At 35.5% G+C, this 16,364-nt stretch overlaps 1 long non-coding RNA gene across 1 annotated transcript in view; it reads left to right on the top strand.

Moving 5' to 3' along the window:
* LOC135196771 (uncharacterized) overlaps positions 1-15,982 on the top strand; it is a 28,425-nt gene extending 12,443 nt beyond the window's left edge. Inside the window, exons 2-3 of the long non-coding RNA XR_010310468.1 lie at positions 13,740-14,011; positions 14,632-15,982. This is a non-coding gene — a long non-coding RNA (uncharacterized LOC135196771). The remainder of the gene's footprint in view (positions 1-13,739; positions 14,012-14,631) is intronic.
* Positions 15,983-16,364: the final 382 nt, after the last annotated feature.

The following is a 16,364-nucleotide window of genomic DNA, read 5'->3' as shown; positions in this document are numbered from 1 at the left end:
GGAGCTCAGAAGGGAGTTAACATCTGTACAGAATGGAGAACCTGAAGAAGAAGAAGAGAGCGGTAACAGGCTAACACAGCTCTTTTGTTATATATTGGACAAGGCAAGGAACTGTTACCATGCTCTCTGTGGTAAGTATATTAATGGTTTCGTTTTCAAGTAGAGCATTTTTATTTCAAGGATTCTTGCCATCTTTAGAAAGGATAGTAGATTAAATGGTTTTGTTTTCAAGTAGAGCATTTTTATTTCAAGGATTCTTGCCATCTTTAGAAAGGATAGTAGATTTTTTCCCTCCCAAATACTGGGCCCCTTGTCGTTGGGGGGAGGGCTTAAGAGTCATTAGTATAGGCTATATGCCAGGTAGGCTGCCTTTGCGGGGCAGTCCCATCTGGCCTTGTGTCTGCTGTTGGCTCGACTAAGTGCCAGTACTTTTTCTCTCTCGCTTTCTCTTGAGTTCTTTCTCCTTGTTCATGCGCGATCAGCTTTCTTCCTTCTTGCTTTCCCAGACTGTTGAAACCTTTCCCCATTTTTCTTCTTTCTTCTGGATGCTCAAGTCTTTAGCTTCAGTTTCAGAACCGACCTTGTGGGTGGAGCTCCAGTGCCTATTCCTTTAAAGTGTTCTCAATACCTCTCGTAGTAGAGTCCGACACTAGTAATACTTTAATTTACTTTCATTTCTCTTTCATTCAGCTGCCCCCAACAGAATAGAATAGCAGTCTTTAACTTTTACTTCTATCTGGTATTCACTCCCCATCTTCTCACAGCTCCCACTAGAAATCAAAGCAATGACTTTATTCATTTGATTATCTCCTTCATTCATTTGCATCCAGTGGTCTACCTGTGGGCCATTCCAACTCCCCCCGAACTCCTCTACCCCAATTTCTAACGCGCGACCCATAATGCTTAATTGACTGACACCCGCGGCTTTATTACTTATTACAAATGTATACTTGGTCATTCTCACAGCAGCTCAGTCTTACATGAACCCTTACAAATGTGAATGAAATAATTATTGAATGAATGAATGAATAATTGAATGAATGTATGAATGAATGTAGGAATAAAGGAAGGAAGGACGGAAGGAAGGAATGAACGAATGAATGAATGAATGAATGAATGAAGGAAGGAAGGAAGGAATGAATGAATGAAGGAAGGAAGGAAGGAAGGAAGGAAGGAAGGAAGGAAGGAAGGAATGAACGAATGAATGAATGAATGAAGGAAGGAAGGAAGGAATGAATGTAGGAATAAAGGAAGGAAGGACGGAAGGAAGGAAATGAATGAATGAAGGACGGAAGGAAGGAAGGACGGAGGGAAGGAATGAACGAATGAATGAATGAATGAAGGAAGGAAGGAAGGAATGAATGTAGGAATAAAGGAAGGAAGGACGGAAGGAAGGAATGAATGAAGGAAGGACGGAAGGAAGGAATGAATGAAGGAAGGACGGAAGGAAGGAATGAATGAAGGAAGGATGGAAGGAAGGAATGAATGAATGAATGAAGGAAGGAAGGACGGAGGGAAGGAATGAACGAATGAATGAATGAAGGAAAGAAGGAAGGAAGGAAGGACAGAAGGAAGGAATGAACGAATGAATGAAGGAAGGAAGGAAGGACGGAAGGAATGAATGAACGAACGAACGAATGAATGAAGAAATGGATGAGCGAATGAATGAACGAAGGAAGGGACGAACGAGCGAACGAAATGAATGAAGAAATGGATGAATGAATGAATGAACGAAGAAAGAGATGAACGAACGAACGAATGAAGAAATAAATGAATGAATGAATGAACGGAGAAAGGAATGAACGAACGAACGAATGAATGAATGAATGAACGAAGGAAAGGATGAACGAAGGAAGGAATAAATGAAGAAATGGATGAATGAATGAATGAACCAAGGAAGGAATGAACGAACGAACGAATGAATGAAGAAATGGATAAATGAATGAAGGAAGGAAGAGATGAACGAACGAATGAAAGAAGTAGGCGATGAACGGATGAATGAATGAATGAATGAATGACGGTTTGATGAATTAAAGATTGTTTTGGGAATGATAAAAGATTATGAAAAAGCAACAGGCGAAAGACTTAGTTATCAAAAGACAATAACAACAGGGGAATAGGAACATGGAAAAACAAAGAAGCGTGGCCAGATTTTAGCATAAATGTAACTGTAGGGTCCTTTAAGATACTCTGTGTAATATATGATCATAATTACGAAAAGGCAAGAGAAGAAAATTGGAAAGTTATAGAAAAGAGTAATGTATCTAATATAGGTCAACTGTATCCTAGGAAACTGTCACTGTTCCAAAAGTCAATTATAGCCAATTCAAAGGTTTTATCGAAAGCTAAATATAGGTTCCATGTGTTTCACTTAACTAAGAACGACTGGGAAATCGGTAGAAAGATGTGTATTTAAGTGTTTATGGAAGGGAAACTATCACCCATCAAATAGGCAGGCTATGTATTTAAAAAGAGAGAAGGGGTCATTGTCGACTAAATTAACCCAAGATTATTGAGCGAATGATCCTAATGTTGTTTACTGAATGATCCAAAGATTGTTGACTGAGTAGTCAAAAGATTGTTGAATGATTAGTCTCCAAATATTGTTGGCTGAATGACCCAGAGATTGTTGACTAAATTAACCAAAGATTGTTGAGTGAATGATCCAAATATTGTTGACTGAATGATCCAAATATTGTTGACTGAATGATCCAAAGACTGTTGACTGAGTGGTCAAATGTTTGTTGGATGATTGGTCTCCAAATATTGTTGACTGAATGATCCAATCTGAATATTGTTGACTGAGTGATCCAAGTATTGTTAACTGTCACAAGACAGATACGATTAGTGGACATCGAGTGAATATACATTGATCGCTTTATTCCTAAAACTGGCGTTGCAATAAAAATGGTCAACAACACGAGTACTGAGATACACGTTGATCGAAGTGAAGCGATTGGGGGGGGGGGGGGGCAAAATATCCCCACACAAAAATATATTGACTCTATGAATATATCATTCCCCATTATATTGTGTGTGTTATTTTACCATCAATAACTCCACCACGATCCCATACCAGGTCTAATCTGAATCTGTGATTTTCAATCATTTCTCCATCAGTACAGATAACGAATTCAGCAATCTGGCTCCGGTTCAAATATGTAAATCCTAATAAATCCACTATATCTGCCCTTACCAATTTATTTTTTATATATACGTAACTAAAGCATAATGATTTCTAAAAAAAAGCATGAGAGAGAGAGAGAGAGAGAGAGAGAGAGAGAGAGAGAGAGGAGAGAGAGAGATTTTCACCATCTCTAGATGCTTCTTGTTACTTGACGCGTTATTTGAGAGTGAATACTTCAGCGTACAAAATATTTTAATAATTCAAGATGTACAAAATCTTGCCTCATTTATGGCAGCGGACATAAGTCAGAGTCAGTGGTCAAAACAAAATGATTCCGAATATGGCAGAAACCGAAATTTCTATAACTAGGGAAATTAGTCTTCACATCATTACTAGATACTTATATACTTGCTTTCAAAGAATTCCATGAATTGAATTGGAATATAAAATTTAGGCCAAAGGCCAAGCGCTAGGACCTATGAGGTCATTCAGCGCAGAAGCGGAAATTGACACTAGGTAATGAATGTTTGAAAGTAGTAACAGGAGGAAAACTTCGCAGTTGCACTACGAAACAATTGTTAGAAGGTGGAAAGTAAGATGGAAGAAAGAGAACATGAAAGGAGGTACAGTAAAAGGAAGGAAAGGGGTTGAAGCTAGGGGCCGAGGGGATCCTGCACAGAACCTAAGTAATGACCAAGTTTCCAAAAAATAGGTCAGAAAAAATGTAAAAAGGTGGAAAATACATCAACCTTTAAAAGAGCTGTCAAAATTCGACGGAAAATAATTGCTGGTGAGTGGAAAAACAGTTTTCCCTAAAGGGTAAAAACTAGATTTTGTTCAACTCTTCTTTTTACGATGGAGTTGTTAACAATAGTTCGAAAATGATAAAACGCGTTTACTTAAAACTGTTTCGAAAACCAAAACAACAAGAGTACCATTATTATTTTCCGAGTTGAGGGTAAGGAGAGGGTGCAAAGGTTACAGTCTCGTTCTTTGCGAAAATATAACACCTAACAAAAGTCTTCTCACCTGAGGATACATCAGTGAACCGAATAAAATCCCATTTTTAAAACCAAAGATATTACATCTAGAATGAACGTTCTTACCTTACCCCAGAGGAGACAAAATAAATAATAAAAACGAACAATGGAGTGGAATGAAATATAAAATCTAACCCAAAGACCAAGTGCTATTGTAGATTCACATCAACCGTGCATCTGACGTCTAGGCCAGTCCCTTACGACGGTCCTGATTGGCTGTTGATAGGCCAATCACAGGGGTGGAAACTCTCAGTCTCTCGAGATAGTTCACATAGGCAGGATGTTTATTCTACCTATCCTGAGGGATACTTTAGAAAGACGTATCCCTCAAAAAGATGGACCATACATCATGCCTATGTGAACTCTCGAGAGAGACAGAGTTTCCAGCGCAGTGAGTGGCTTTTCAACAGCCAATCAAGAAGTCGTAAGGGACTAGCCTAGACATAAGATGCACGGTTGATGTGAATCTACTATAGGACCCATGAGGTCATTCAGCGCTGAAAGGGAAATTGAAAGTAAAAAGGTTTGAAATGTGTAACAGGAGGAAAATCTCGCAGTTGCAGTATGAAACAATTGCTAGGAGAGGGTGGAAAGTAAGATGGAAAAGAGATATGAACGGAAGTACAGTAAAAGGAATGAATGAGGTTGCGGCTAGGGGCCTTAAATAACGCCTAAAGTGCACTGCATGAGGTCCACTGATGGCACTACACCCCCTACGGTGTAAACAAAATAAACCCACTGAGAAACAACACCAAAAACCTCCCATTCTTCCACCCCATCTAATGGAGTATCTCACCCTCAAAAAATGGAGTCGGAAAATATAAACAGAAAATCCAAGTGATTCCAAACAACCGCAATAAAACAGACGGAATCCGAGACTCCCGCACGTATTGCTAATTCCCCCTAAACCCTTCGAAAGGCAAAACAAAGGCTTTTACGCAATATTAGCGCCTCGCAAGTCTCGTCGTTCATTTGAACTTTGGCCGTTATTTCGCGGGGATGGGATCATCCCGCCAGGGTGGGCGGCAATCGCTCGACAAATGATGGATGGGGGTGATTGCGTCTCTATTTCAATTACGGTTGATGGTAATTTTAACTGTGTTATTGTGATTGATAATTAGTAAGAAGACACTGGAAGATGGGAGTTAGGAGACGATGAAATAATAATAATAATAATAATAATAATAATAATAATAATAATAATAATAATAATAATAAAATAAAAAAAATAAATATAATAATAATAATAATAATAATAATAATAATAATAATAATAATAATAATAATAATAATAATATGTAATCAATGATGATTAAGATGCCACTGAAAAACGTTAGCTAAAGAACAACAACTGTGTAGTAATAATAATGATAATAAGAACTGTGATAGACAAAAAAAAATAATTATTATAATAATGATAGATAGTAATAAAATAATCTCATTAGTCGCTAAAATTGTGAAGAAATTCACAGTGACATCAAAGTAAATATATATATATATATATATATATATATATATATATATATATATATATATATATATATATAGAATATATATATATATATATAGCAAAGTTAAACACTGTATCAGTGTTCTAATATGATGTAGGAAGCCCACTAAAATTCGGAAAACTTTCCATTTTTCCGAATTTTAGTGAGCTTCCTACAAAAATATATAAATAATATACTATATATATAATATATATATATATATATATATATATATATATATATATATATATATATATATATAAAGGTTTTTGCCACGAAGGAAAAAATGAAAAAGCGAGATAGCCGAGTACTTTCGGTCTTGCTCCGGTAAAAGGTCGGAACAAGACCGAAAGTACTCGGCTATCTCGCTTTTTCATTTTTTCCTTCGTGGCAAAAACCTTTATTTATACATAGCATCACGTATTATATACTTCGTGATCAAGTTTTATTATATATATATATATATATTTATATATATATATATATATATATATATCTATATATATATATATATATTATATATATATATATATATATATATTATATATATATATATATATATATATATATATATATAGATCCTTACCCCTCGCAACACGAGAGCTTTCGAAAACCTGCTCGATCCTCCTGCTCAATCTCAGACTGAGAATGAAAATCGACCGGGTTCTCCAAAGCCCTGGTTTGTATGTATTTTTTAAAATATACATTTACACTTACACCATTGTGGGTTTCTTCACCATTTCAGTGACTTGCGCAATTATTATTATTATCATTATTATTGTTACTAGCAATTTACCAATCCTTACTAAAAGTATATTCATCTGCTGCTTCATATAAGTGACTCGCTAGTGTTCTTTAACTATTATGTCACTGATGTTTATCTTATAGTATTCTTTTCCAAATATAAGTCGTCATATGTATAAAGCTCCGTTTCAGGGAATCCCTTCTCACCCCGACACCCTTCGGAGGGTTGGCCGGGGGCGGGGGGTTGGGATGGGGGGGTGGTTAGGATGAAACCCCATTCAAAACCTTCTAAGGGGTCTCCACTATTACCCTGCAAAGTTTCATGCCCGTCGGACCAGCCGTTTGGACGTGATTGAATGACTGACGGACGGACAGGCATAACGCCAATTATAATATAGTAAGATTAATATTATTATTATTATTATTATTATTATTATTATTATTATTATTATTATTATTATTATTGGAAACTTAAAATCTGACAAAATACTAGCACGTGAAAAATAACCCTGTACCGCGAAAACTTGAATCCCAGCAATAAAAGGAAGAAGAAGAAGAAGAGTAAGAAAAAGAAGAAGAGGAAAAAGAAGGAAAAAGAAGAAGGAAAGAAGAAAAACGAAGAAGAAGAAGAAAAGAGAGAAGAAGAAGAAAAAGAAGACAAAAGAAGAAGAAGAAGAAAAAGAAGAAGAAGAAGAAGAAAGAAGGAAAAAGAAGGAAAGAAGAAAAAAGAAAAAGAAAGAAGAAGAAAAAGAAAAAAAGAAGAAGGAGCCAAAAATCTCCGCCTTCCTCATCTGGGGAATTCACGCTTCGAAAGAGAGAGAAGGGAAAACTGCAGTATGGCCGGGCACTCATTCACTCTAGCTGAGAGTGATGGCGTCGTTATGACCGAGATTATCTTGCAACATTGCAAGAGGGGCTTAAGAAAGAGAATCTCGCCCCACGAAGTGATTTGTTGTGGTTCCTGCGAGGTTTGCTAAGAAGAAGGGTCTGCTGAGGTGGAGTCCATAATTTCTTTTTTTTTTTTAATGGTCGGTTCTCTGAGGAACTGAAGTAGGGTGGAATGTTGCGAGATACTGACGTCTTTTGTGGTCTTTTGAGTTAAGTAAAAGCTTCATTTAACAGACTAAGGTAGGGAGATTGGATCGTCTTACCCTTAAGAAAAATAAGATATAAATTCGTACTATAATAAATTAAGCTACCTTCGATATTCAAGCAAAAATGATGAAGTATATATTCGTAACCTAATAAATTAAGCTACATTCAGTATGCAAGAGAAAATGATTAAGTATATATTCGTAACCTAATAAATTATGCTACATTCAATGTGTAAGGAAAATGTAATACAAAAATGTCTGAGCCACTGATTTGTCATAAAATCCTCGTAACCTAATAAATTATGCTACATTCAATATGCAAGGAAAATGCAATACAAAAATACGTGATGCCTCAAGCAATAATTCTACCTAAGGATCATTACAAAAATACCTCCATGCTGGTGATCATACAAAATAATCTTTCCCACTTGGTTAATCTATACACACACACACACACACACACACACACACACACACACACACACACACATATATATATATATATATATATATATATATATATATATATATATATATAATATATATATATACATCGAGCTACAAATGTCCTTTAATATCTAATTAACTCTACCTCGGAATTAATATATTTTCATATATGCTTCACCGAAGGAGAATTTTATTAGGCGATAATAGAATTGTCGGCGCCCAGGCACGAACCTAGGACACCATACAAATCCAGGAAACCGTCAGTGAAGCTTTCTAACCCACTCCACCACCGGTGGTGGGAGTGGGTAAAATCTTTCACTGGGCGCCGACAATTCTATTATCGCCTAATAAAATTCCCCTTCGGTTAAGCATATATGAAAATATATTAATTCGAGGTAGAGTGAATTAGATATTAAAGGACATTTGTAGCTCAATGTATGTATATGAATCACGGTAATGTGATATGACTTATATATATATATATATATATATATATATATATATATATATATATATATATATATATATATATATATATATATATATATATATATATATATATATACACGGCAATTGGCAAAGACGGAGAGTATATAATAAAAGAACCAGCCGATGATGAGTAACGAAGGAGCAATGGCATGAGTAGTAACTGCGCGTATCAATCACGTAAAGACCTTCAAAGGGGATAACCACCGGTGCCTAATTAGCTTAAGTACATACGTACAAACCCCTATGTACAGCTGCATAAAAATAATGCATTCAAATACACGTGTATTTCAAACATTCTGAACATCATACCCCTAGACCATGCAAAGGTTCGATTAATACGTGTATGAACATATCACGCCAAAGCATTACTATACGTACGAGTATATACGAGTGTAACTGTATAAAAGTAATGCATTCAAATACATGCGAATTAAAGATTATAATCGTGGACCACGTTAGGGTTCGAATCCCAATTGAGGTACATTGTTCTAAGCACGTCTTTCGAAGGTCATCTTTTAAAGTCTGTCAATCGAAGTTGTGAATTGTAAACCTAAAAGTTGGTCGGATGTGGAAGGTCACAGCCACGGTAAAGAAGGGCGTAGGGCTAGCAATCTCATCCCAAATTCTTGAAAGCAGAACATTTTATAAAAGACAATATGTATGTTAGATATAAGTATGTATGTATGCATACACACATACACACACACACACACACACACACACATATATATATATATATATATATATATATATATATATATATATATATATACACACATCAAGTGTAAAATGGCCATTAAAACACTCTGGTTTAAAGCTTAGGGCTATATTTCGATGGACTAAATTCCATTTTTATCAAGCAGTGAATGCATTCACTGCCTGATAAGGGTGGAGGTTAGTCCACCTAAATATAGTCCTGAGCTTTTAAACCAGTGTTTTAATGGGCCTTTTGTACTTGAAACGTATCCTGTTTTAACAGAAAAATTTATGACATATATATATATATATATATATATATATATATATATATATATATATATATATATATATATATATATATATATATATATATATTGTTGCGCGCGTACATGTATTCGAATGCGTGTGTGTTCACCATTCCTAACGAAAGAATAAAAACCTCTTACTACTCGTACGAAATGTCCATTCATTTCGGTCAAAAATAAACGCCAAACACAACCGCGCTCCATTATACAAAAGACAATAAGGCCTGAGTATCAAAACAGCCCTTGACACGAGAATAATTACTGATGGGATTATTTTTTCCGGTGGCAATGAAAACAAGAGACGAAAGTCCTTAGTTTAAAAGCTAAAAATAATGAGACGACCTGTCACGTTGCACCACATAGGGTGCTGTCAAAGAGAGAGAGAGAGAGAGAGAGAGAGAGAGAGAGAGAGAGAGAGAGAGAGATTCCACATCTAAATAGGATGCAAATAACGTGGTTCAGCTGAGAAGACTTTTTTTATCTCAAAGATATGAAGATAGTAAAAGTACCATATATGTCGTCATTGTCATCCTCATATCCTTTCTTACACTTAGTGCCGTAACCATGACTGTAAACAATACCATTAAATGATACAAAAACAACCTTCCTTTGTAAATAAAACAAGTTTACCTTCCCGCGAGCCAAACGTCATGGCCACTCCCACCTCAGTCCATTTTACCAAACTAATTCGTCCGCGGAGCAGCCATGTTCCCTTTTCGTCAATTCCCACAGATAATAACACACGTAAACCTCCTCCTCCATCAAAGAGAACTGGCAAAAGCGCCCGACCCTCTTCCTGTCTTCATCAATTGGATTTTTCTTTCCTTTTTCAGCCTTTCCCCTTAATGCGTGGCTCCAATTTCGTTTTTTTTTTTTTCATTTTTCTTTCCCTCTCTCTTTTCATTCCCACGTTTTCCCTGGTTTCTCCTGTCTTGCCCCTTCGGCCAAAAGAACGAAAACACCCAAAGGAAAGAGGGCTAAAACACACAAAGGAAAAAGGGCTAAAACACACAAGGGAAAGAGGACAAAAACACACATTCAAAAGGATTAAAACACACAAAGACAAGAAGACAAAAACAGACAAAAGCAAGAGAACAAAAAACACAAAGTCAAGAGAACTAAAACACACAAAGGCAAGAAGACTAAAACACAAAGTCAAGAGAACTAAAACACACAAAGGCAAGAAGACTAAAACACACAAGGGAAAGAGGACTAAAACACACAAGGGAAAGAGGACTAAAACACACAAAGGCAAGAAGACTAAAACACACAAGGGAAAGAGGACAAAAACACACATTCAAGAGGACTATACTATAACACACAAAGGCAAGAAGACAAAAACACAAAGTCAAGAGAACTAAAACACACAAAGGCGAGAGGACTTAAACACACAAAGGCAGTGGGCAGGTGTAAAACATTTAGGCGGACGTATATAGAATATTTAGGTTCATTAGTACACTGCATTTTATTGCACTTGTGAATATAATATTTACGCGCATTTGCATCAATATTTACGAACAATTGCACATAGCATATGTATGCAGTGTTTTAGCGTTGAGGTAAATACCATTTAGGTGCACATGTATGAAATAATTAGGTGCACACTTACATGAACGTTTAGGCGATGCTTAGTTACATGGGTTGACAAAATTTAGATTCACATGTATGCAATACCTACATATATCCACATTCACATAATTATCATGTGGCATCCTGAAACCTACTGAAGTGGATTTTATAATTTCAAACTGTCGAAACATTTAAAAAAAAAAGGATCATACGATGACGCATCATCACACATGAGAAAGATAAAATCGTCTTCTAAAAGAAGATCAGGGAATACGGAAGAAAAGAAAAAAAAAAGCAATCGAGCTTCCTGTACAGCGTATAATCAAGGCCACCGAAAATAGATCTATCTTTCGGTGGTCTCGGTATATTTCTGTATGAGCCGCGGCCCATGATACTTTAACCACGGTCCGGTGGTGGCCTGTCCTATTCCAAAGATCAAAGAATATTTTCAAAATTAATGAGAAATGATTCCATAAAGCATCCTCAATATTGCTACTTTCCAAGATGAACAATAGAAAGGAGAAGAAGGTGGTGATTCTCACCTTTTTCTGAAATTAAGGGAATACGGAAGAAAGTAACAAAATTCCAAAGTTTAGAGAATATTTTGAAACTTTATGAGAAGTGATTCTGCCCGGCATCCTAAGTATTGCACCATTCCATGTTGAACCTACACACTACCTTATAGCAGATACCTTAATTCTTTAATTCCGTAAAAATGTTATCGCCTTAAAACTATAAGAAGAATCTTAAGTTCTCTGGAAAAGGGTTTATTTCCACCCACAACCTTAAATAATCTTTGACTCTACGAAATCCTATCAGAATAAACCAAGAAGATAATTCTTTAATTACGTAAAAATGTTATCGTCTAAAATCTATAAGAATAATCTAAGTTATCTGGAAAAGGGTTTATTTCCACCCACAATCTTCATTAATCTTTGACTCTACGAAATCCTTCAGAATAAACCAAGAAGAATCTAAGTTATCTTGAAAAGGATTTATTTCCACCTACAATCTTCAATAATCTTTGTCTCCACGAAAACTTGTCAAAATAAACCAACCGTGTGACCGAAGAATTGCAAATGGCAAAAACAGTTTGGTGACTGGAAATAAAAGATATGGGGGGAAAAAAAAGTCACATGAAAAAGAGGCGGTCGTGCCTGGGACGTAGTTTCTTTCTTTTTCTTTTTTTCTCCACCAGTACTCGAGCACGACTGGGAATGGAAAACCTATTATTTATTTTCTTCGACTAAAGCCTTTCTGTTCCCGGGGACATTTTTATTCCAATCCCCTTCTATTTCCTTTGCCTTTTGATCATACTGGATTTTTTTCCTTATTATTATTTATCTCTCTCTCTCTCTCTCTCTCTCTCTCTCTCTCTCTCTCTCTCTCTCTCTCTCTCTCTCTCTCTCTCTCTCTCTCTCTCTCTCTCTCTACTTTAAATTTGTCTGTAAATACCTCCATACAAACTTAAACCTTAACATGTTACACTAACCTGAAAAAAATGTGATAAAAAAATAAAGATACAACAGACTTCGAAAATGTGTTTTGAAGCAACCTAAAACTCACCAATAAAACTCTCTCTCTCTCTCTCTCTCTCTCTCTCTCTCTCTCTCTCTCTCTCCACTATATCAGTAAGCGCATTTAAACCTTCAGACTTGAAAGAGAATTAAACAAAAGGCTTTCTGTAATTATAAGGGTTAGATCAATGGAAGAGGGGGAGGGTGAATACTTCTTTTGAAATAACCTACAAAGTTAATCATTAACGTTAGCTGCTCCTTTAGTAATAATTCCCTTCCAATGCAAAAATACATAAATTTCGAAAAAGAATATACGAGTTAGGCAAATTTCCACCACTGTAAAAAGATCAAAAAGCAATTTCTAAAAACAATCATTCTGATTTGTGAATCTTAATTAACGCTATCGCAACAAAACCAGACGAGCAAAATTTACTTTCAAAAGGAAAACGAAATTAATATACGCTTTGTTCTCTCTCGCAACAGAAATAAATACAATCAACGTAAATCTAAATTATAATTTTGAAACATTTTCGCTTTCGTTCGATGGCCAGTCAGCTGCTGGATCTTATATTCCTTTTTTTTAATTAATTTTTATTTATTTATTTATTTTTTTTTTTTTTGCACGGAAAGCTTCTGATCAACCGATGTCCTTAATGGCTTTTCTAATGGCACTGAAATTTACCTTAAATGCGGAAGAGACGGCAGTTCTCAAAACAGCGGAATTCTGATTTTGGGTCAGAGATTTCAACAACAATTTTGTCAGAAGTGACGACGAAAAGGGAATCACTTGTGTAAATGTATGTGTGCGTGTATATATACTGTGTATATATATACAGTATATATGTACTGAAAATATATATGTATATATATATATATATATATATATATATATATATATATATCCTGCCCAGGAAATTCTCAGGTACATTAGTACTTTTGTTTCAACTTCTTTTTAAAATTAGTGTGGGTCAGCTGGTAGCACCCTGGCATTTGATTTGAGAGACCAGGGTTCAATCCCAATGTGAATAAAGACATTTTACATACAACTCTATGCAAATTTTGTTACATACCTTTCCCATGCTCCTGAAAGAATATTAAAAGGAAAGTGTTATTACCTTTTCCTTCTTAGATCATGCCAGATCTGCCTCTGACATTGTAGCAGAGTTATTACTATTATTATCATTACTATCATCATTATTATTATCATTATTATTTCAGTAAATGAAACCTATCCACATGGAACAAGCAAACCAAATGAGCCACCGAATCAACATTCAAGCTTCCAAAGAATGTTCGTTTCAACCTCCCACTGCAGACTCCACACTGCAGCAGTAATTGATCAAAGTGCAGAGCCAGTGGTTTATCATCGCCCCGGGGGAGGGGGGGGGAGACCGCGAACCCGCGACGTCAGAGCGGCATACCACGACACTAAACACCGTACCTGCTCAAATCAGATGTCAAAGTGGAAAAGATGAAATGTTGAACTGTACGTAAGTATGTATGTATGTTTCCATGGGTTTGTGTGTATGTGCAAAAACTACACCTCCATTGTAGACAGGCAAAGGTGTGCGTACTGTACGTACATACAAGAAGGCTCCAAGAGTTTTTTCTTTCTTCTTAATTCTAACCTTCAATCAGTATTTGCTTTATATTTTCATTATTTTAAGTGACAACAAAACCGGATCAAGTAAGCTATTTTGTACGTAACGGCAATTTGCAGTTAATGATTAACATATGCCTAAAATGAATACATAAAATGGGTGAACATTTGGACTTCTACAGACGAGAAAAAACAATAATTTCATATAATAAATACACATACAAAGGAAGGGAGTAAAAATATACTACGCAAAAAAAACAAGATATATAATAATATAATAATAAAATTCATATTCTTTGTGATGTAGGATTTCTCTTGGAGAGCCAGGATCATCCTAATCTAGAACTATTTGCTGATATACATATATATATATTATATATATATAAATATATATCTATATATATAATATAATATAATTATTATAAAAATTAAATAAAAATAATTTATATATATATTTATCTAATCATATAGACAAATCTCAAAAAATAATCTATTTCCATTTATCACCAGCAGCTGGAATGAAAAGCTGAAAGAGACGGACGAATATGACCGTAATGAACTCTTCCAAGCAGCATCTGTTATCGCCTCTAATGCGAGAGAGTATAAGGACGAGCCAAGCTAGACACGTAATATCATTCATCCTTTAATCAATTTTGGCCTCTGACGCCGGAGACAATAAGGGCGGAGATTTCTGGGAACTGTCACAAGAGGCAGACACCAGGAGAAGGCGAATCTCGCCTCGTTAAGTATGCAAACAATGACACGCAATGCATCCGAGCATTACACCAGTGGCATTAATATGTTCATTAATCATTTGCATATATCACGTTGCAGTCTCTCTCTCTCTCTCTCTCTCTCTCTCTCTCTCGGGATATGTCATTATTGGGGAGTTATGCCTGCGTCTGTGTTGTTAAGGAACTAATACGATGTGGTAATGGTGGCGTCTGTTTCAGATTGCGATACAGCCTGTTCCAGCATGTGCTCTGGGGCAAGCATAGACATATTTGTATAGAAATACATTTATATGTAAGTGAGTGCATATACATTACATATAAATATTGTCAGGTTGTTTGACTTTAAAACACCTAGTTTCAATTTTTTAACTGCCCTCTCTTCTTTTAGGAGGGAGACTAGTTTACTTTTGTCACATTGTGAGTGACAACTGACAAGAGAATCAGTCAGGTTTGGGAAGCCAGATTGACAGGTTCTCGTGATGCAGTCGAGAACGAACAGCAGCAACAGTTTTGAAGTACCACCTAGTTGATGGTGATGGTCCTGATACAGCACAGGTGTGGGTCACTTGACGTCAACCCAGGTCCGAGGTCGAGATGGTGACCAAACCATGGTTACCAGTTTTGAAGAGATATTCTTCGGTGGCAGTGAAGTGGCTGTCGCATCGACACTGTCGTGGTCGTTACCTTACAGTGTACGATGGTCGTCCTCAAGGATCATGGATTGTGTTTCTGGATGTTTATGATATGTTGGAAGAGCAGTGTATGGCTCTTGAGTAATTATGGTGTATTTCATTTCGTGTATGATAATTCATTAACTGGTTTTGTATCTGTGTTGAGCAAGTATTAGCTCTTGTTATTTAGTGAGGAGCAAGTGTATGGGCTCGTCTTCATTTTATTAGTAATGAAAGATTCTCTTATTTGTTTGTCATTACTACTGCTTACTGTGTTTTTGTTAATGAATTCTGCTAATTGTATTTATCATTTACTTGAACTTTTAAGGTATCCGTTTTTGTAATTTTTAATATCTGAATTTATGGTAATGATTATTTATGTCACTGTGCTTCCCATAACCTGTGCTCATTGTAATTATTGTATATAATTTTTGTTTAATAAACTAGGTTAATGTACTTTAGTATTTTCTTTTTACACCCACCCCTTTGGTTGTTACAGTCCATCAGTTCATTCCAGTCCCATTTCTTTTGGTATTTTATGAACCTAATTGCCATGGAGGAAAGTGGTCATGACAACATAAATATATATATAATTTTATATGTATATATAGTATATAATTATGTGCAATTTATGTACAATGTATATGCAAACATACATACACATAAATATATATTTGTCTAATTATTTGCATTTATATTCATATATTTATATGCACATCCGTATATGCAGATACACACACATACATATCATACAATGTATAATTACTTAATGCATACATGCATACATACACACACACACACATATAATATAATATATATACATATATTTTTATATATA

Source organism: Macrobrachium nipponense, chromosome 18 (assembly GCF_015104395.2).
Source record: "Macrobrachium nipponense isolate FS-2020 chromosome 18, ASM1510439v2, whole genome shotgun sequence".
NCBI lineage: Eukaryota > Metazoa > Arthropoda > Malacostraca > Decapoda > Palaemonidae > Macrobrachium > Macrobrachium nipponense.
The sequence above is the reverse complement of the archived record's forward strand: the minus strand, read 5'-3'. Positions and strand labels throughout refer to the sequence as shown.